The sequence below is a fragment of the Sceloporus occidentalis genome, unplaced genomic scaffold (genome assembly GCF_023333645.1).
Source record: "Sceloporus occidentalis isolate IW3139 unplaced genomic scaffold, rSceOcc1.0.p SCAF_33, whole genome shotgun sequence".
Taxonomy (NCBI): Eukaryota; Metazoa; Chordata; class Lepidosauria; order Squamata; family Phrynosomatidae; genus Sceloporus; species Sceloporus occidentalis.
The window spans coordinates 10601681-10625429 of NW_028317013.1; positions in this window are offsets into that span (position 1 = coordinate 10601681).

The window sequence follows — 23749 nt, forward strand, 5'->3', positions numbered from 1 at the left end:
TGCCATCAGCTGTTGTGGTCTGCAAAGTAATGTATAAATAAAAAAATAATTGTTTGTTACAGAAGTTGTTTGCTAACTTTAGTGGTAAGGCTCCACGTGTTTAAATACATCATTATGCATTAAATCAATTCATTTAAATTGCCTTACATGAATCTTGACAGCCTCCATCTATTAGCAAGCATTTTTACTGTAAGAAAAGTTTAGAAATGTCTTTTCTAAAATAGTCTGCCCATTTTTCCTGATGTAAGAAGTCAGACCTTAATCAGTCATTAGTCTTGTCCTAGAGTAGCTTGATGTGCATCCTATACATACCCCAGGGCCTGGCTGGGGATGACTGCATACCCCTGGAATTTTATGGCCAGCAGCCTCCAAATTATGTCCTTTCAGCCACGTTATGTTTTTATACTTGCCTATTATGCAGGCGCACATAACCAGCTATATTGTGCCTGGTCTGCTGCTGGATCAGTATGTATGCAGCCCCCCCTGGCCATCTACATGGTGTGCCAGTTGGCCATTCAGGGCCTGGGTCTTAAAAAGTCTGATCTAAAAGTTGAGTGGGCATGGGATCTTTCACCATGGTTCAATAATTAAACCCAGCATTTGCTGCTGGGACACTCCCTGTTTTGTTTCCACACTGTCCTGACAGTACAAAACATTAATTTACCATTTTCTAAAGTAATAATCAATTTTGACTCTTGCATCTGGGCTTGGGTGATCTGTCATTGTCAGCGGCAGTCAATGCCATACATGAGTTTATCGGAAAAAATGAAGGAGACTCCAGTCAGGCCAATATGATGAGTAAATGAATTTTGTATCCCCTTTATTGCCAGAAAGTTCTTATAAACTATTGATTTACAGGGCTTTTAATAAATCACTACATACACTGTCAGCGAATCACATTTCTCCTTAGTCCTACAATTAAAAACATTATATGTATTTAATAATACATTTCACGATATCACCGCAAGGCTATTGTTAAAACGAAAACAAATAATTAGAATTTTTATACAAAAAAATAAAAAAGTGCACAAACAGGTGCTGTGAATAAGGAGAAAAGCTAATGAGAAAAATTACTAATGAATGAAAATATATAATTAAGGATGAGGTCTCACAGATTCATAGAAGAGAGGTGATGTTCCACACAAACAATATAATATGTGAATAGTCTTGGCCATTTGTTGTTATTTGGTAAACTGAACTGCAAAATTGAATATTTGGTACAAATGACAGACCTGCTTAAGTCAGGTTGGTTTAATACCATTTGTTGCATGGCTCAGAGATGCTGAGCACAGCTTAACCAATCAAGAACATCTGATTTCACTGATCCTGTACAATTTAAAGCAGAGCCTGTATTATTGATTTTTGTCTTCAAATGCTGAAAGATTGTAATTAGGGATTTATTCTTCCCCTTATTTATTAAAGCACTGGATGAACCCGTCCAAGTGCATTATTTTTGTCCCTCTGGTTCAGTAACTCTCCTGTTCCTTTACAACTTTCTTAGCTACCTCCTTCTTTCATCTGATGTGTAGGGTTCTCCCTTGGTAAGTAAAAAAGACATGTGGAATAAGTGTATGAGATGAGATCATCAACATTGCCTCATAACATATATCATTGGTAAGACATCACCTGTATATGTAGTACAATTTAAAGGGTTTGCCCCAAAAAAGAAATAATTAAATTGGAAAGGTTTAAGTGATCATCAACAAGATGAATTAAGCCAAAAGAAACTGTCAGCTTTGTAGGCAAATTAATACTGTTTACTTTGGCGAAAATACATATTAGGATAAATGTCACAATCTACAGGGATTGAACATAGATCCTTAGATGTTATTCACCTACCCCTGTGGCCACAGAGCACTTGGATCTCACCCTCTCCTTGTTCTGGAGTATCAATCATCACTGCCCTATAAATACCCAGTTGCTCCCAAATTCTATTGCTGGGACATTGTTTCTGGTCATCCTCATAAAGTAGATGGTATTAAAACCTAACTCACTCTAAGTATGCAAGCATTTTGTGATAATATATAAAAAGTGATTAGAAAGTGGTTTTATTATTGATATCAGTGGAATATCCCTGCTGACTTTGTGTGAGACTTTGCGTGGCCATGATGTATATATATAGTGGCATAACTAGAAATCACAGGACCCCCATGCAAAAATTGCCTTGAGGCCCCCAAACTTTACTAAACAACATGGTGCCATCTTTGTCCCAAACAGCTTGTGAGTGCCATTTGGCCCCCAAACAGCATATCAGTGTGTATAAAACACGCACTCCATCTAATACCACTTACATATACAGGCTCTCACACACTTACATATGTACATCAATGCTAACATTGGACAAACACATTCATGCTCACTTATATATAGACATTCATGCTCACATACAGTTACACAGACATTCATGCTCACATACACTTATACATATGCATTCATGCTCATGTACACTTATATACACACATTCATGTTCACATACATATCTCTACCTACTGCCTACACCCCATTACCTGTCTTGCATCTTTCAGTCCGGTGCTCCCCCACTGTGAGCAGCTTCGGTTTCACCGTAGGTTACATATTGTGACCCCACTGCTTTCTAGTCTCTTAGTGCTTGTTCACAATTGTTGAACAAGAGGTTGTAGGGGGCGCCTGGGCCCCCAAGAGATACAAGCCACATCGCAGTTGTAACCCCTGTAGTTATGCCACTGATAGGCGCAGGATACAAGATTTCTCCTGCATGAGCTGAACCTTGTGCCATGATCTGTGTTTGAAGCTTCCTTGTACAAGGTCTTATTGAAAGTAAGGCAGCTACTCCCATAGGACACATTTTTATATATTTTTAAATACACATCAAAAGATTATGATTAGAAAAAGAAGAATGATGGCCGAAAATGCATATTTTATATTTTTCAAGGAGAACCGCTTTCTTTTTATATATTTTATTCCCTTTTAGAAGTATAGTTACTCAAGGTTAAAGCTCAGTTGAGTGTTTCTATTGTAATTTTTTTTTCAAGATTTGTCAAGGAATCAGTGAATGAATACATGGGTGAAAGACAAAGACCAGCAGAGCTGTAAATGACAATGCAGTTCTTTTGTGCAGTGGCATATTTAAAAGATATCCAACTGCTCAGCATCAATTCCGTACAGATGTTATGACATCTGATGCTTATACAACCTGACGTTTGAAATAATGCTTGTAAAATTAATTAGAAATTCTGACTTATTAATTATGATAAAATAAATGCATACTGTGTCCTGTACTGCAATCCATGTTGCTTACTTAATTTTAATTTAGCCCTTCTGTTCTTTCCACTTTGAAATGGTCATAAAAAAAAGATTTCCTATGATTTGACATGATTTGCGAGAGGTTAATCTGCTTATTAAGTTTTATAACAGAAATACTCCCACAATATAAAATTATTTTAAATGAAGATTTTTTTTCTTTTCTCTTTGCTATTTTTATGAAGCAAATAAATCTAGTCTTTTATGTTACTGCATTCTAGACACAAGGCTGTCTTTACAGCAAAACATAAGGGAATTTGTCCAAAACGAAAGCACATAACAAAAACGCACAAACACTGTCACAAAAAATAGTAATTTGCCCCATCAAGCAGCTCAGTTAAACACAGAACTGATCTAGACCTCCACCATATTGTTCAATATCAACTTATGGTAATTAATAAACTGGCTGTGCAAATGATGTCACTCAATATTTTACGTTATACATTCCTTAACTACATTAACTACAGTGAAAGTTGTGCATTTGATCTGTGGCATATTTCACTAATTCCTCCATTGACCCTTTACTGAGAGGGTGCTAGGTTTGTAAAACAGCCTCCCTGCAAAAGCAGTTAAAGTTAACACAATGGGGAAATGTAAACATGCATGGGATAGGCAAATGTCTATCATGAATCTAAAATGAGATCAAGGACTTACTAAGGTTTACATCTTTACAGTAGGAAACAATAAACTAGATGGGCCGAATGGTCCAAATCATATGTTTCTACGTAAAGTATTTTCAGGACATTAAACAGAAGGATCTTTCAAGTACAAGAGGGAACTTTATTTCAGAGGAGGAGAGATTTTAGAAAAATGTGTTCATATCATGAATCTAAGAAAATCTACAGCAAAAAAAAATAATGGACAGACTATGTGAGCTGAAGTTGAGCTGGGTTCTTATTGTATATATCTAAAAAGGTCAGTGCCCCTAAACAGCTTGCATGTGCCATCTGTGTCCCCAAACAGCCTGTCTGTGCCATATTTGTCCCCAAACAGCCTACCTATTAGATCTTTGCCCCCACCCATCCTGCATGTCCCCCTGCTTACATCTCTCTTCCTCTGTGCTGTGTGCAGACTGATTCAGCATGCAGGAAGTGGATGTGAAGCCCCTTCCTGCCCGCTGGATCAGTCAGACGTAGCACGCAGGGAGAAAGTGTGAGATATCATCTGGTTGGATGATCTCTACACTCTCCGTGCTGATATATTCAGGTATTACGTGCATCTAGAGGCTTTAAAGGGGCGGATAGTTGGTTGCAATGGTCGTCCCGGCTTCCTAGAGTGACGGGCCCGGTCACAGTTGTGACCCCTGCGACTATGATTGTTACTCACCTGGCTGGAGGTCCATGCCAGTGTGGCACCCCTCTGATAAGTGGCACCCTGCAGTGAAATCCCCCCCCCATCACGTCATTGATACCATGGTATACTTCTTGCACATGCTCAGTTGAACTCCCATTCTAGTCCCAATCATGTGTCTGCTACTGCTTCTGAGACATCAGTGGGAGTACTACTAAGCATGTGCAAGACATTTACCTACCAATATTTCATGGTTTTAGTAGAGACAATCAGGAAGGACAGAAGGTTTGTTTTCTAACATTAATAACAATTCAGGGTCCAATTTGTATGCAGTAATGCAAAATGGACTGTGTCATACATTCAAAAACAAAAAACATATTGGCACTGCACTGTTCCGTTGAAACTGATAGAGCCTTTATCACCAAAAATACTTGATGCATGGCAGCAATGAGGCTTTTAATTTTTTTATGCAGCTTTTTTTTTTTTCTCTTTTGATAAAGGAGTCATCTGGTCGCCAAGACTTAGTGGCTAAAGTTAGTGACATAAGCGTATGATAGATTAGGTGAAAGTTCCATTTTTAGGTTTTTGGGACATCAGAGGTCTCTTCTTTAGATAGAAGACATCAACACAACCGAAGTGAAATCTTTGACTACAGGACCCTATAACTATATCCATGTTTCTTATTATAAATCAGACGACTTATGTGTATTTCTCCCTTGCCCGCTTTGCTGTTCAATCATTGTCATGATTAACTCATATAACGTAGTGGATGCATGGAAGGGTAACCCAGCAGAGGTGGTTAGTTTCTTTGTTTAAGCATTCAATGAGTTAATCTGAGGTTGATTTAATGTGTTTCTTTGTGAATGCCCTCTGTATCTGTTCTGGCTAGAGGTGTCATCTTCCCAAAGGACCCCTGTGGTGATTCATGGCCTAACAGATAAGGACCCTGAGTTATAGGAATTCCATTCCTATCTTAAGTGGGGGGTTTCCATCACCTTTACCCCACCATAACTTATTGGCACATCAAAGATGGGACCCGATTCTTGGGGATGGTGTCATATAATCAGTCATGTGGTCAGAGGGGCGTTTGCTTGCAAAAGTCTGATTTAGGGACAAAGCAGCGACCTCAAAGCAGAACTCCATGATATACTCTGATCGGAACATCCATCTGGACTTAAGGAGTTCCCACAGGCCTACTTATTGGAGAAACTCGTGAGTGAGGGTCCTGTGTTTAAGTCCCTTTGTTTTTAAGAACTGTTTGCTGTTTTATTTTTATTTTGTATGTCTTGTTTTTTGTAATTCTGGCACTGTGTAATCTTTGTCTTTTTGTTATTAAAATATTCATAATCCAAGTCTGTCTTTGGGCTCTAGTATCGATATCCACAAACCCTAAGAGACGATAACACGTTACCATATTGTTATTAAGTTTTACAGGATATATATATATATATATGTTAGTTGCCCGGGGTGGGTTGATATATATATAGAGATAAAGGTTCTAATTCGGATTTCTCACGAATCCGGTATCAAAATCGTGAGTGGTGGCAGACTACCTGGGGGGATACAGGCAGGATTTGGGGGTTAATTTGGTGTAATTTATGCCTTGTTAAGGGGTGAAGTTAGTAAATCCAGAGGCCTGGTGCTATTAACCCCTTCATGCCCACGCCCTCCACACAGTCACGGCTTGGCAAGTAGTCCTGACCGTGACAATCATATCTTAATTATAACAAGTCAATATGCATTTATGTTAGTATTCCCTTAGGATTTGTGCTGACTTTTGAGTAATCACTTTACTTGCCCTGCTGGTCTCTTTAGCAACCTTTACTAATTGTATCTTATTTTTTCAGATGTTGTTACAGTGTAAAGGTTTTTGTTAGCATCAACTGCAAGTTATGTTTGCTGCGTTTATTACACCTATGTTTTTTCTTCCCCACATTGGGCAAAGAACCTGTGTTCATATTTTGTAGGTTAAAATAAATGTGAATGTTTAAAATACAATTTTAACGTAGTTATTAAAAATACAATATATTATAATGGCACATACCGTATTTTCCGGCGTATGAGACGACTGGGCGTATAAGACGACCCCCAACTTTTCCAGTTAAAATATAGAGTTTGGGCTACACCCGCTGTATAAGACTACCCCTCTACCCAGTATACAACTACCAGCCAATCACGGCAAGCGATGTACCTTATTGGTGATTGGCTGGTTGTTTTATGCAAAGCCTGCTTGGATTGGGTGGGTCAGCTCTCCCTAAAATATGCCTGTCCACACACACATGTATAGACATACACTGCCCTCACACACCTCTTCCTTTACACACATATACACGTACACACCAGCTGTCAGGAACTGGGTCAATACAGACGACTGTAATGACCCAGCGCGCCCATAGATGGAGTTCAGGAGGTATTGCGCAGGAGTGGAGTAGGACAGGGCCTGGTGCAGGGCGACTGCACTCTCCCAGGTGGGCATCTAGGGTTGAGCAGCCACATACCAGCACCCTGACATAGCAGCTGACGTAGTCCAGAACAGAGCAGAACTAAACTTGGCTGAATGCGGAAATCCACACTAAACTTGGATCTGACAAAACAAGCAAAACTTGGAGATATCCTGCAGGCACCCTGGAGCAGGCATGAAACATAGCACTGGAATCATGTGCAGGATGCTGCAGGCTGGGAGAGTGGAAGCTAAGCAGAGGTTATAGAAGAAACATAACAAGCAAGGGATAGGGAGACCAGGCAAGGAACATAACCAGACAAGACATACATGATACAGGCACAAGGATCCTCAGATGATTCAGGGAAGAAGGACAAAGGTACATAAGAGACAGACAAACATGAATACAGGAACTTGCCTAGGACTAAAAGATAACAATTGGAGATTCCGTCACATCATATGGCCATAGTATGCTTAGCCCACCACTACGCCAAAGTACTCCAATGACGGTGGGTCCTAACGCTAAGCCCTGCATACGAAAGTACTGATAAACTAAACATTGAATCCAAACACAGAACCTTGAAGGACATACCTTTAGACTGCAGACTGAGACAAACAGAACAAACTGGTGGGACACACCTTATAAAGGAAACAGAGCTGAAGCTAAGAGCAGACTGGAATCAAGGAATCAGAGGTTTGGGACAGCATACGGAAATCCAGAAGTGGACCACAGCAAAACATGGGAACTGAGGCAAGTCAGGGAAAAACATAGAAATGCAGCTCCGCAGCCTGGATGGACCCTGACACCAGCTTAGAAACACACATATACAGATACACTGCCCATACACAGACATATACATACATACACTGCCCTTACACACACACACACACATATATATATATCTACACATACTAACATACGCCTGTCCATACATACACATTTATACACTGCCCTCACCACACACCCCTGCCTTTACACACACTGCCACTCTGTGTGTGTGTCCCCCGAGATATGCTGCCACTCTGTGTCCCCCCCCGAGATGTGCCCCCCTCCCCTAGACTTACCAGTGCAGACTCCCGGAGTCCTGGGTTTCTTGCGGGGCCGACAGGGGACATATATTCTACGCAGAACGGTATACAACTTCCGGTGCCACTCTGCACTGGTAAGGAGGATTGTTAAAGCTTACCGCGCAGACGTTCACCGGCGAGCGTAAACAACCTCCGCTGCCAGCACGTCTGCACAATGTGCTTTAACAATCTCCCTTGCCGGGACTCCCCCCGTGGGAATTCCCGGCAAGGGAGATTGTTAAAGCACACCGAGCAGACATGCCGGCAGTGGGGGTTTACGCGCATTGCCGCTGCCGGTGAACATCTGCGTGATGCGCTTAGACAACATCTATGGAAGTGCTGGCAGGGGAGGCTGTCTGAGCGTATCGGAGAGTAGGATGCAGGTCCCCTGCACCGCTGCGGGGGATCTGTATCCTAACCCTGCCAGACCTCGAGCTCCCTAATGTTGGACTAGTTAGAGGGAGGTCGTGATCTCCCCAACCAGCCCTGCTCATCGGGCGCCTGCTGATCAGGGCTAGTTGGGGAGATCACGATCTTCCTGACATACTCTATATAAATGACCTGTAAAAAACATCATCACGTTATATGGTTTAATATATATATATATATATATATATATATATATATATATATATAAATACACACACACAGTATCTCACAAAAGTGAGTACACCCCTCACATTTTTGTAAATATTTTATTATATCTTTTGGTGTGATAACAGTGTAAATTTGCTGTTCCCTTAAAAATAACTCAACAGCCATTAATGTCTAAACCTTGGCAACAAAAGAGAGTACCCCCCCTAAGTTGAAATGTCCCAATTGGTCCCAATTAGCCATTTCCCCTCCCCGGTGCCATGTGACTCGTTAGTGTTACAAGGTCTAAGGTGTGAATGGGGAGCAGGTGAGTTAAATTGGATGTTATCGTTCTCACACTCTCTCATACTGGTCACTGGAAGTTCAACATGGCACCTCATGGCAAACATATCTCTGAGGATCAGAAAAAAAATTGTTGCTCTACATAAAGATGTACTAGGCTATAAGAAGATTGCCAAGACCCTGAAACTGAGCTGCAGCACGGTGGGCAAGACCATACACAGGACAGGTTCCACTCAGAACAGACCTCACCATGGTCGACCAAAGAAGTTAAGTGCATGTGCTCAGTGTCATATCAAGAGGTTGTCTTTGGGAAATAGACGTATGTGTGCTGCCAGCATTGCTGCAGAGGTTGAAGGGGTGGGGGGTCAGCCTGTCAGTGCTCAGACCATACGCCGCAAGCTGCATCAAATTGGTCTGCATGGATGTCCCAGAAGGAAGCCTCTTCTAAAGATGATGCACAAGAAAACCCACAAACAGTTTGCTGAAGACAAGCAGACTAAGGACATGGATTTATGGAACCATGTCCTGTGGTCCGATGAGACCAAGATAAACTTATTTGGTTCAAATGGTGTCAAGCGTGTGTGGCGGCAACCAGGTGAGGAGTACAAAGACAAGTGTGTCTTTCCTACCATCAAGTATGGTGGTGGGAGTGTCATGGTCTGGGCCTGCATGTCCTGCCGGCATTGGGGAGCTACAGTTCAAACACGCCTCCAAGACGACCACTGCCTTGCTAAAGAAGCTGAGGGTTAAGGTGATGGACTGGCCAAGCATGTCTCCAGACCTAAATCATATTGAGCATCTGTGGGGCATCCTCAAACGGAGGGTGGGGGAGCACAAGGTCTCTAACATCCACCAGCTCCGTGCTGTTGTTATGGATGAGTGGAAGAAGACTCCAGTGCCAACCTGTGAAGCTCTGGTGAACTCCATACCCAAGAGGGTTAAGGTAGTGCTGGAAAATAAGGGTGGCCACACAAAATATTGACACTTTGGGCCCAATTTGGACATTTCCACTTAGGGGTGTACTCACTTTTGTTGCGTAGGTTTAGACATTAATGGCTGTGTGTTTAGTTATTTTTAAGGAAACAGCAAATGTACACTGTTATACAAGCTGTACACTCACTACTTTACATTGTAGGTGAGTGTCATTTCTTCAGTGCTGTCATATGAAAAGATATAATAATATAGTTATAAAAATGTGAGGGGTATATATATATACACACACAAAATTATAAAGGCAATGTATGTTGCTCTTCATATGTGTTTGCAGTGGTACACTGATTGGGTTTGTACTGTTTCTAGTTAACCTACTGCACTAGCATCTGAATAGAGAAATAATTAAAAGTTGTCAATAAAAGAAAATCAATTGAAAATACTTTCAACTTACTTGTGATCAATAAGATCAAAACACTAACAAACTAATGAATAATACGTTTTGATTCACTAAATAATTGTTTTTCAGCATTAGAACTCTGATCACCTTAACATACTCTTGTGACACAAACACAGCCAGGACAGTATTCCACATTCATTCCTCTAAGCTAACCCGGACTCCAATATGGATAAACTACACTACACCAGGCTCCCATGCACCATGTTCCAATCAAGTCTAGTACTTTTATTTGATTGTACTTTTACCATTGGCATTCTGATCTTTGTGTTTTTATTTTATTTGTTTTCAGCACTGTTTCAGGGTTTGTTACTTTTTATTTTACCCACAGTAACCTTATTGTGTCTGCAAGATTTAGACTATGTGCCTTAATTTTATAACCCTAGTAATTCACTCTCAGACTATATTTTTTTCAGATACAATACATGTTAAGGTAAGGGAAGATATTTCCATTTCATTTGTCATTTGTGTACTAAAATAATAAACAAAAACAAACAAAAAGGGAATATGAGACATAAGAGGCTTTACCAATATCTGTCATGCTTCCCAAGACTGTAGATCCTTATTCCATGGAGGTAGTTATATAAATGTTCTAGTTCAGTACATGCCTCCTACTCAGTAAGACTTTATACTGTTAGTACAGTCACAGGGTGAATACAATGTTCCCTCTAGGCACAAGTTTTTCTACCAGCGTACAAAGGAAATTTACATGCGTACAAAAAAACTACTAACATATTTCTCCCCTCTCCTCTCCTCTCCTTCCTCGGCTCCTGAGTCTGGCAGTTTGCAGTGCGGTCTTCTTCTGCATGCCTGCCACACCGGATATTATGGGTAAGGGAAGTCTATGAAGATGATGGAGAAATAATGCTGGGTGGGTATGGTGAGAAGTTATGTTAGGGGCAGGAAGGTGGAGGGGGATGGAAATTTTGGTGGTGGGGCTGTGAATGAATTATGATGTGGGGGGTATAACAATGGTCAGGGGCAGCTTTACACTTACACATACATACACATGTGCTCATTCTAACACCTTACACACACAGGCACTCTAACATTATACATTTACCTAAACATACATACATACATACATATGTACATACACACCTTACACATACTGTACATGCACACACCATACACCTACAAACACACACCCACTCTAATCTCTTACACATAAATAAAAATGCTGATGGACATTGGGAGGACCTTTCTTGATGTTTTAGCCATGATAGAGAGGCTGTGCCAAAATATCTTGAAACAATTTCAGGTTTACATTTGCACAAACATCCAGTGCACATCAACTACTAAAAATTAGAGGGAACATTGGGGGAATACCATCCAGAAGCTTAAGGATCCAACCATCCAGAAGCTTAAGGATCCAACCATCCAGAAGCTTAAGGATCCAGACTGCTAAGTGAATGCGGTTATAAAACAGTATATTTGGGTTTGGTGGCAAACATTATGCTTTAGAAAGGACATCTATATGGTATCTTGAGGAACTTGTGGTCAGCCCCAGCAGGGGAAGTGATCAGAGATCCTAGCAGGATCTGTACAAAGCCTCTGGATCTCCTCTGCCCCATAGCTGATCAGGCAGTAAGGGTATACTGGTGCTAATACCTGTTAGCACAGAGCCAGTGATGCTGGCTTCTGCTCGCCTGGGAGAGTCCAGTCTGTCTCTAGACATTCCCCTGATGCTGGACATACATTCTTGTGAACACCTTTTGTGTGGACATATTAATTCATCCATATGTGTTTTAATGGGTTAAAAATTAACAAATACATGTTTGGCAAAAATAAGGTCACGTGCTATCTCCAACAGACTTTTGAATTTAAAGAAAAAAAGGCATCTAATGAAAGCTTGTGTGAGTTTTCAGATGTCAAAGCCTTGTCAAACAGAAATTTAAGGCTCTCTCTCAGTTCTACATCTTTTATCAGAATATACTTTGTTTCCAGGAGCCGTGTCACTAAACCTTGTCACATATTATAAAATTTGGCTTAGCATTATTATGATATTATTATTTATTGTTTTATATAGCGCCATCAAATTCCGTAGCGCTGTACAATGGGTGGACAGGACACAACAAGTAGTATGTAACATAACAATTTGACTTACAGAGACAACAGGTGAGGAGGGCCCTGCTCAACGAGCTTACAGTCTAGAAATATCTCTTAGGGTAATAAGTTTGGGTTCATCAGATTCCTATTTTTCCCTAGAACCCTTTCATGTTGACAAGTAATTGGGCCACAGTGGAAACCAGACATTCAGTCTTCCTCTTCAGGGGCTGCACTTCCTACGTGGAGATAAGCAGCTCTCTCTCTCATTGTCTCTGGCCAACGCCTAAACGCCTAGACTACCTCCCAAAATGGGGAACACATAAGTCATCAAGGTGAGATTCAAGGCCAAAAGGCCAACTGAGTTTTTGGGGACCAGGCTCAAGTGTGCTTCCTCTGATATCTTCAATATCAAACATATTCTAAAAACAAAAAAGTGCTAGTGAGCATTTGAATAAAATAATCTTTTACCAGGCCCCAACATATAGGTTCATCAGATTCCCTTTTTTTCATCACCAGTAAAAGGCATTAGAGTATTTCTACCTGAGAAATTATCTAGCACATTCTCATTCCTGAGAACCATAATTATAAAGGTGAAGAGCACACAGTCAGCGCACAGAAAACCTTCATGCTACATATCTAACAAACACAAAAAGCATATTTTTTACATTCTATGTCATCGTAGTGGCTTTTCCTCACGCAGTTCTATGTCACCTCTTGCAAAAATATCAAAGCTATCCATGTGGGTGCTTTTGTTGGACTAATAAGGTCAGACCAGGTTTCCAGAGAAGATGTTTTGACATCTAGGTGGACAGGCACAGTGCTTTGTTCTTTGTGCCAGCTTTTCCCTCAAGATATGTTAACTCTTGGATTTGCATAAAAGTAATTTTATTTTTTCATTTATGTCAAATATGCATAACACCTGTCCTGGGTCCACAATTATTGGCCCTGTTTAAGTCCTTGGCGGAAGGGTCCCCCCTCACCCCATACCAATTCTGCATATATTTCCGTGATCCCGAAGCCCAATAAAGATAGAGATGACTGTGGGAGTTATCGGCCGATCTCACTGATCAATACGGATCTTAAAATCCTTGCAAAAGTCCTGGCGCTCAGATTACAACCTTTGATCCAAGGTTTGATTCACCCTGATCAGGTTGGCTTTGTCCCGGGGAGGGAGGCTAGGGACAACACCATTAGGGCACTGAATATCTTGACCCACGTGCGTGACCGGGGTGGCCCGTCTCTGTTGGTCTCCGTGGATGCGGAGAAGGCATTTGATAGGGTGGCGTGGCCTTTCCTGTTCGGTGTCCTCCGTACATTGGGAATTGGTGATACTTTTCTCAATCTAGTCACCTCTCTTTATACCTGTCCCTCTGCCAAGATTAAAGTTAACAGGATTTTCTCCAACTCGGTACCGATTTCTAACGGCACCAGACAGGGTTGCCCTCTTTCTCCCATACTCTTCATCCTTTCTCTGGAGCCCTTAGCTAATGCCATTCGCGCAGACATCAATATCAAAGGGGTTGAGGTGGGCAATATCTCTCATAAAGTGTCCATTTATGCAGATGACCTCTTACTTTCCCTGACGGACCCTTTGATCTCCCTAACTCATGTTACCTCTGCTTTTCGACTTTTCCGTTCGGTTTCCAATTTTAAAGTGAACATGCAGAAATCGGAATTACTTGGTCTCCACATCTCTCCTACCTTACAACGCAAAATTAGACGTAAATTTCCCTTTCGTTGGCAACTCACCTCTCTTAAATATCTTGGCATTTATCTTTCCAAAGATGTGGGTGAATTAGCGTCCTTAAACTATTACCGTCTTCTGGCTGCTGTCCGTGGGGACCTTCGGAGATGGGCCTTCCCCCATATATCATGGTTTGGTCGTATGGGGGTCCTCAAGATGAACATCCTACCCCGTTTCTTGTACCTCCTTCAGTCGCTCCCGATTTTCCTCCCTAGGTCCTTCTTTGCGACCTGTCGCCGTCTGTTTATCAAGTACATTTGGGATCGTGGTTCGGTTCGTCTGTCCTACAGTCACCTTTCCAGGCCTCGCCTTCTGGGGGGCATGGGATTGCCCGATGTGGAGATATATTGGATTTCCTCTCATCTCCGCAGGCTAATAGAGTGGACCATACAACCTGCGAAACCTTGGATTCAGATCGAGCAGTCCTTCTTCACGGTCGACATCTCTGTCGTCCCGTGGATTGAGGGAAAATTTAGGGTTCCCACTATGCGCAGTCACCCCACTATTTCCCCAACCCTCTGGGTTATCTCTCGGATGTATTCCACGGGTGCTCTCTCCTCTTATCCGGGCCCTTTCTTCCCAATCTCGGGTAACCCGGAGTTCACCCCCGGGTTGCGTAATCCTCTTGTACGATCCCTGCTCCCGGCTGGGTCTGGAGTGCTCCGGATGGCTCACGTGCTGACTAATGGAGGTGTTCGGCCTCTAGCCGACATATTACGCACTCAAACCCCCCCGACACTCCTGGGTTTTTTTTACCGTCAGATGCAACACTTCCTCGCTAAACGTGTCTCTAATCCTCTTTTCCATAGACCGCTCACGGCCTTCGAGCAGCTATGCGACACTGGTTCGGAGCCGGCCCATCTCCTCTCCAGACTGTATGCCATAGTGGTTTCGTCACGCCTTCCTGATAAGCCATATTATTTCAAGCTTTGGGAACACGACCTGGGCAGGTCATTCTCGTCAGAGGACTGGGACTCCGTGGTCCTTCTGACTCACAGGGGTTCCATCTCTAGTAAAACGCAGGAAACTGCTTTTAAGCTCTTGTCTAGATGGTACAGGCTCCCCGTGGATTTGTTTCGCTTCACCCCCCCAAGTATCCCCATTGTGTTGGAGATGTGGTTTAGATCGTGGCACATATCTCCACATCTGGTGGGCCTGCACACTGTTGCGTCCTTTTTGGGGTAAGATAGGGGAGGTCATTGGGGAGATCGTAGACCCGGAGTTCCGCCTCACCCGTGAACTAATCCTGCTACATCACACCCCCATGTCCTTTGGCACATATAAACGATCACTTACCTTTCAATTCCTTAATGCGGCTAGAACTGTTATCCCCAGATTTTGGCGCTCTGACAAGCCTCCGCCTCTCGACGCTTGGTTGAAACAGGTTATGTACATATGTAATATGGAAGATTTAATAGCGACCGCCCACGGTCGGGGCCATAAGAATGATCTTAAATGGCTACCTTGGCACCAATTTCTCTCCTCTCCTAGGTTCACAGCCATTTTTCAGTCTCCACCCCCATCCACCTGTTGATCCCCATGCTCGGCCTCCACACACGTACAGCCTCCGAGCCGGAGGGGTCCTTTGCTACCCGGACTCACCTTGTTCAGTTTAGGCCACTGTCGTTCTTTTTACGTGTCGCCTCGTCAAACATCTCTCATGCCACTCTGTGTCTGTCCGTGTCGCCTGCCAGGTGGGGGAGATCTCATCTTTTCTTCCCTCCTTTCCCTTGTTTTTGTTTACTGTATCCAGCGTATGTTTGGGATCCCCGCTTCGTCGCTCTGTTGACCGGCGTTGCGGTGGTGCCTACAACTGTTATTTGGACTCCTACCGCTCCATGGGAACTTTTCTCTTCCTCCGTTATTTTATTGATACGGGGTCCTGTTTGTTTTACTGTGTCGTTGTTATTTCTGATTGTACGGTTCATTTTGTCACTTTTATTTGAGCAATGTCATACTTTGTTTTGGGATAACGGAGTTATTCTGCTGCAGTATGTACCCTTTTCCTGTACACTTCTCCCCTAGCTCAGAGGTGTTGTACGTTGGAATTTCACTGACACATACCTGTATGTCTATCTTATACTTCTGTGATTACACTTCTCTGCTCTTTTTATAAATAAAGGTGACTTGATTAAATATGCATAACACATATGAATGAGAAAAATATGCCTGGGCTGTTTGAACTTTGATATTTTATCACTGGAAACATGGACCCACATGTGGGACATTTCCCAGAATTCCCATTGAATCATTACACTCGGTAGAGGTTGTCAGTTACATGGACCAACTGATCAGATATCTCAGTAGAACACAATATGTCTATTCACTCAACTGCAGGTGTTGCAAGTTGGCTAAAAAATTGAGTTTGTAGTCTCACATTATCACCTCAAAAAAATCACTTGCAACTCGCACATAGTCAGCTTCAGGAAAGTCAAGTTGATGCGAGCAACTGGAGGATTCATAAAACAATACAGCAATTGCCAATACATGCTAGAAATAAGTATGGGCACACTTGAATTGCCCCTGCAACTAATTTATTTTACTCCTAGAAGCATGTGATGTCATTACAGGGTATCACCTCTAACCCTGCCCCAGGACCTGATAGTCCTAGTTATGGCTTTGTAGAATCTAGTAGCAAAGTTATGGAACTTAGCACGCTACATCCACCTGTTTATGGGTGCCAAATGACTCTGGCTGTTATGTAAGCGAAACATTAGGATTTCTGAACTGTGTTACAGATGTTAACACATTTTTTTAAAACGTCAGTACTATCAAAAGGTGTTATTTTTAAAAGGATATTGAAATCAATGAGAGTGTTTTTTCCGCACAGGGGTCTGAGCAGATCATCAACATAGAAGCTGAAGCTGACTGCAGGTAAGTATATCTTGTGCATGGTTGCACACAAGATATCTGGGGAGTGGGGGATAGGACAAATGAATATAGGGGTTTTGCAGAATCCTCGGTTCATTTGCAAAAGGAAAAACATGTAAATAAATTAATTTAATACATTTAAAGAGGCAATAGAGCTATTATATGCATTACAGTGCATGTGATGGCTGGATTGTCCCTTTAAGAACTTTAGACATATGTTGGTTAGTTGAGTGAGTTAGGCAACTGGTACATAAAGGCAGCTAATACAAAAAAGCCATACCAGTGCCAGAGAACATATAGACTGGTATTAAATTTGTGAAAATGCAGCTTGATAAACCATGAGATGCCTACAGGTAGTAAACGTCTAACTTTTATTTGCATCTTTTATACATTAAAAATAAGAACGTTAATCAGTTTTAGTTGTAAATGTACTGTAATTTAAATCAGAGCTTACTGTACTGTCAAAATCCCATTAATGTAAAGAGGTGGGTTAATATTGCTTCCCCAATTTACTGTGTAGCATTTTGAGTAGGCAATGCAAAACAGATTGATTTAGTCAGCATGGCTTCAGTTTAAGCAATGGAATACTGAATGACTGGTGGATAAAGTCTTTAGGACTGTACTTTTAAATGCCATACATTTACATGAAATTACAGTTTTTCAATAAAAAAAATTCCATGTAGACTTGTAAAACATACATCTGAGCTCTATAGGGAGCAATTTAAAAGACTCAAAGTAATTTCTGTTTTAATACCCATGCAGCACTGAAATGTATCTATAAAACACAAATTAGTGACAAAACATTGCCACGAGAAGTGCATAATTTGGAGGGGAAGTGTGACCGAATCTTCAAAAATGAAAAACATTGAATCTGTATTCAAATGACCATTTGCACATACAATAAATACACGCTGACCATGGTTAAGATGTTTCCTTTCTTTCACTTATTTCTTCTCTTCCCCCCTTTTTTGCTTGTTTTTCTTGCTTGTTTTCCTTCCTTGCCTCCCCTCTTATTTCTTTGTCTACCTTCATTGCTTAATTTTCTTTCATTCCCTCTTGTTGCTTCTTTATCTTCTGTCCTTCCTTCTCTGCAGGGACGTACCTATAGTATTTGGCACCCGGGGCGGATCCTGTATGTGGCACCCCCCCCCACATACACTTTAAAACTGCATAGCTTCTATCGTTATATACCGGCACAGACACTGAAGGTGGTACAGCATTACTGTTATCATTATATACTGAGGCAGACATTGACGGTGATACAGCATAACACCTATCACTATATACTGAGGCAGACACTGACGGTGGTACAGCATAACACCTATCACTATATACTGAGACACACATTGACGGTGGTACAGTGTAATCCCTATCACTATACATTGAGCCAGACATTGACAATAGTGCAGCATAACTCCTATCACTATATACTAAGCCAAACATTGATGTGGTGTAGGCCTACCACTTCATTATCTGGCTTAGGGATGCCCCGAAACGAATTCTGGACTGAAACCGAAAATGCAGCATTTACCTGGCCAAAACCGAATATGACCCCCCCACACCATAAAAAAAATCTAACACTTTTATTTAAAGTAAGTAACACACCAAAATAGGACAAAACAATTAAATAACAATATTAATATATATATAAATATATATATATATATGATTGTTAACAGCAATCACATTCCTATCATGCCCAGGCATACCCAGATTCAAGGATATACTCGCAGACTTGGCATGATAGGAGTATGATTGCCCTATCTACCCCTTCTCACTCCCTTCTGCCCTATTTATCTCCTATCCCCCGTCTCACCCCCTTCTCCCTATCTACCCCCTCCTAACTATCTACCCTCTCCCTCTTTGAAGTTCACTTACCTTTGAGGAGTCCTGCGGTGGGGGTGCAAGGCCTCTGTCTCCCAGCTGTATGGAACAGTATAGAGTGATGGGAGTTATGATGTACTTTAGAGCATAATTATATAATGAAAAATACATTGGAAATGGTACAGCATAACACCCATCACTCTCACACACTTACCAATCCACACATACACAAATCCACAGATATACCAATCCACACATATACCAATCCACACATATACTAATCCACACATGCACTAATCCACACATGCACTAATCCACAGATATACCAATCCACACATATACTAATCCACACATGCACTAATCCACACATGCACTAATCCACACACATACACCAATCCACACATATATACTAATCGACACATATATACTAATCCACACATATACCAATCCACACATACACTAATCCACACATACACTAATCCACACATACACTAATCCACACATACACTAATCCACACATACACTAATCCACACATACACTAATCCACACATATACCAATCCACACATATACCAATCCACTCTCACTCTCACTTAATGCTTTCCTACCTTTCCTCTTTTCTCCTTACAGCTCCTTTTCCTCCTCTTCGCTCCTCTTCTTCAGTTCTTCTGTCTTCTTCCGGTTCAGAGGGCACGGACGGCGGTGGGCGCGGCTTCAGTGTTGTGCGCCGGGATCTGACAACAAACCCCGGCGCACAGCAGCTGTTGCCACGCGGATCGCAAGGGAGCGGTATCGGAGGTCTTTAACAGACCTCCGGCTCCCTTGAGTGATTTTAAGCCGCTCCCTTGCGAGCCTGCTCCTCCAGCGGCGGACATTACCGGCAAATTGGCACCCCCCTGATGAGCGGCACCCGGTGCGGACCGCCGCCCCCCGCTAGGTACGCTACTGCTTCTCTGTATCTTCTCTTCATATTAATACAAATCATTTATAAAATGAACATCCAGCTTTTGTATGGACAAAAGTAACAACAACATCATACATTTGTTTCTAAAATGCAAAACAACAGTAACGTAACTATGGCTAACAATCTTTTTATTAGGGATATGCATAAAACATTCTCTGTTACGGTTTTTTTGCCTCCCTTATCTCCTGGCATTGATAAACTGTTTTATTGAGATGCTTGTTTTTTTCCTTATTATTTGATATGAACTATGAAAAAAAACATCCAGCTGGTTGGCCACATATAATATGCCCAAAAGAATCGTTTGAAAGCGGAGCAAATTTGCAAATACAAGAGATCAAAGAGAAACACCCCTTTCAATTTCACAATGATTATTTTTACTTGCTCTATACTTGAATATGTATTACTAAATGGTATGATCTGGAAGGTCACATGCATTAACAGGAAATTACATACTAAATATTCCTACTCAGCTGCTTATGTGTAAAGCTGAGGAGTAAGAATGCTTAACCTTTCTAGATAATAACAGTGGTAGAAGACAAAGCATTACTTTCTAAATTATTTCATGTTATGTAGCTAAGTGGAACTTTACCCTTAAATGCTACATAACATTGTAATACCAAGGATGTCTGCAGACAAGAGATTAAACTGCCTGCCATGATAAACCCTGCACCTTGCTGCTTTTGATTGATTGGATGAAATAAATCCATCAGCCTCCTAAAAAGGCAGAAAGGGTTTTAAAATGAATCCTCGACATATCCAAGTGGAGAAGCCAAAATGTGAAACAACTCAACTTGTCTCAGATAATGTAAAAGGCAAAAGTGGTTCAGATGTAGAGCCATGCAATTTCCCCTTTTGTATAAAATACAAGTGGGAAGAAATTGCTCTTTTATGTTTTAGTCATCGAAGCCAAAGTTGGCAAACTCAATGAATCAAATAATAATCTCCATTCAGCATTAGTAACATTCTAGCCAAAATAACATTATAACAGACCTGAAGACGACAGGCAAGTGTCTACTGATCCAAATATGGGTCTTGAGTCCCTTCTTTAACTTTAAATTGATAATAGTACAAGCTGGAGAGAGAACTTTCACAAAGCTTGGTATTCATGGAGATAATATCTACAAGAATGAATGACCTAACATCTTTGGTTATGCACTTTTACATTTCTTTGGGTTAAAACTTAGATGTTGTGTTGGTGTTTAGAACCTGAACACCTTTGGGTTGAAAGAGTTTTCTTACAGTGTTCCTGCCAGCCAATGATAACAAACAAACCTGCTATGTAACAAACCCTGTTTGCTAAGCTAAGCTTCACATACCCCGTAAACCAGGGCTGCCAATTGCCAATTCATAGGCTTTAAGGGTGAAACACAGGCCAGCATTTTAGTATTTTGCAGCTTGACCGTAGGCAACGCAATAAATAAGGCTAATAAGATAATTAAGTAATTTGTGTTCAAGCCTCTCTCTCTCTCTCTCTCTCTCTCTATATATATATATATATATATAATATATATATTCTGCCCTTGAGGCATGGAGTTTAACATCCCTGTTACATCCAGAACATTATGGTTCCTGCACTGATATTTAACAAAAGATGTGCTAGTCAAAAGATAAGTGTATGTTATCTTTCAACATGAGTATTACATAAATACATACCTGGGATTTTGCCCAGAGAGTCTGGAAATCAGAGCTGATTACTGGGCCACCAAGTCAACCCTGTGTGGGGGAAGAACATTTGCTCACTCCCTGCACCTTTCAAGTCTGTTAGGATTAGCCTTGTTCATATGCAAAGCTAAATCCCATGGCTCCTTTATTGGACACACTCCTTGCTGCCTCCTATAAAGGGACAGGAGAGGGAGACCTCCCAGGGAGCACAAGAATATAAAACACTATCCTGACACTCATTAAGTTATGTGGAAAAGATAATACAGAGGTATCAATGTATTGTCCAACTGACAGTTGCAATGCACTAGAAAGGCCAATTGGACCCTAGTAAAGTGGGTCTTCGACACCCCCCCCCCGACCTCTGCTGTAAACTTAGTTGGCATAGGTGAGAATACACTATTGTATTTATATGAAGAAGTTGAGTTGGTATTTTGTCACTGAATACATTTAGATAAACATCTTTTAGTATCTATTTGGGATGAATACAGCAAAATTAAGAGACTCTTGATTTAATCTTTATTAGTTAACCACTGGCCATTTAGTAATGGGCTTAAAAGTCCTTAATTAGTTCTTGGCTTTGTAGTTGGACCTTCATGTCTCCACTTTGGGGATTTATTGCCAGAGATTATCATTGAAAAATTAAAACAAATTGACTTTAATCCATTTACAATCTACTCAATGGACCTTTGTCCATTTGACCATTGTTCCACTTCTTTCTTCAACTCATGCCCTTCTACTGACCTTTCAATGTCTCTTCCAATCAATGAATATCTCATTTTATATAGCATTGTATAAATGCTCAATACTAAATAAGATCTAACTAATTTTAAATCATCTTAATCTCTCCGGATCCTATTAAAGATCTCATTAAAGATCCTTATTTACAATGATGATGTGAATGTTTAAAAATAGATAATATTTTGTCTGAAAACCAGATGTAACCAACTCATTGTTTTTTCTCTATAAAAACTGCATGCTCCTTCTTATCATATAAGAGGTAGGTCACCTTCAATCCTTTGTTTTTATTAGTGTTTAATCTCAAACTCCTGTTTCCGGTACAAAATATGGATGAGGCCACCAGTTGTTTTTATTAAATTGTTATTGTACATTGTAATGACAGCACTTGTGTGATCTATTTAAAAAGGAATGCCTGATTTATGATTCATATATTAGCTATCTGCACATTTGGCTGACGAAGACTAATGAGATTATAACACAGCAATGGAGTGACATTTTTATTATTTTTGTATTATTCTTTTCCTAAATTGTACATCTTAATTATGATGTTGAGAATTAAATATGATAGAACAAGTCTTGAGGAATCCTCCAAAGAATTAAATATTATGAAATGATTTTACAAGGCTTTTTGATGCAATTACAGATGGATTGCTCCTTGGGTAGCTTATAACAACAATATAATAATAGCCTTGTATTTACAGAGCGTTGTTCTTTCCCAAATAATTTTCTAATTGGACTTTGGAGAAAGATCTGCTGCCACATACGTGATGGAATACAGAAGCAAAGTCAGGAAGCCATAACTGTAAAGACCCAAAGTGTTTCAATTTTGATACCTGTTTACTCCGGGTTCTAATTATTTAGTTTACATGTGAAACCATGCACCACACATTTTCACAACAACCACCCCCCCTTCCAGGAAGATCTCTGGTATGTTTTCCCTTACCTAAGGTGCGTCCTATGTTAAGAACATTTGCCATTATAAGCCAGTCGTACCAATAAAGCAATTGGTTGCTTGTTTTGTTTATTTTATGCTTACTTAACTTTGTGTAATGTGTATTAAAAAAAAATTATAAAGCCCCTGTATTGTCTCCAGAAAGCCTATTCGGTCTATAAGTACCTGTAAAATCTACACCAGACAATTTATTTTCGTGTTATCATTAAGTTAATATATTGGCGACACTGATTTTTATAAGCAAAGTTATATATTTAGTCCTAGTTGCCCATTCTTAGGTTAGGTAATATTGGCAGACGATGACCATGAAATTATGCTGCCAGCCACATTCTCACAGACCTAGACAAATGTAGAAAATAATATACCACATTAACACAAATAACACATAATGTCCTTGGATTTTGCTTCAGCACAATAACTTATCTCTTATTGTTGCTAAGAAATGATTTGAAGTTTAGGAGCATTTAGAAAACCACTAAGTCTGGCATCAAAACAATATTAAAAAAAGACTCCAATGCTGCATCTTCTCTAATTCCTCTGCAGTGGAATTAGGTCCTTATAACTGTTTCAGCTTTTCATCAAAAGAACATTAATACACAATGACCC